The sequence below is a fragment of the Chrysochloris asiatica genome, unplaced genomic scaffold, assembly GCF_000296735.1.
Source record: "Chrysochloris asiatica unplaced genomic scaffold, ChrAsi1.0 scaffold00026, whole genome shotgun sequence".
Taxonomy (NCBI): Eukaryota; Metazoa; Chordata; class Mammalia; order Afrosoricida; family Chrysochloridae; genus Chrysochloris; species Chrysochloris asiatica.
Window position 1 is genome coordinate 652,054 of NW_006408544.1, and position 642 is coordinate 652,695.

Sequence of the window (642 nt, forward strand, 5' to 3'; positions counted from 1 at the left end):
TATATTCAAAGATACATTTGCAGCAGCATAAATAATTATGTAGCAGTAGGTTTGCCCAATGCAATGTTTCATTTGATTTCTTGACAGCTACTGCCATGGGTGTTGATTATGGATCCAGGTAGAATGAAATCCTTTCTCCCTTTATCATGATGTTGCTTATTGATCTAGTTATGAGGACTTTTGTTTTCTTTACATTGAGGTATAATTCATACTAAAGACTGTAGTCTTTAATCTTTATTAGTAAGTGCTTCAAATCCTATTTGTTTTCAGTAAGCAAAGTTGTGCTATCTGCATTTTGCAGGTTGTTAATGAGTATTTCTCCAATCCTGATGCTGCATTGTTCATATAGTCCAGCTTCTTGGATTATTTGCTCATGCACATCTTTTGAATTTCTTTGAAATAAGTCCTACTATTTTTCTAATTTTAAAGATGAAGAAACTGAGGCACAGAGAGGTTAAGAGTTTTACAGAAGAGCTGGGATCTGAATCCAGATTCCAAAGTGCACCTCTTTACGGCCACTGTTTCTCTTGGATCCAACACTGTGACCCTCAAAACATTGTTTCAAAGATGGTGTAGGATAAATACAGGACTTTTAACTGCAAGGTTGGTAGTTCAAGACCACCACTCCTGGAAAACCCTATA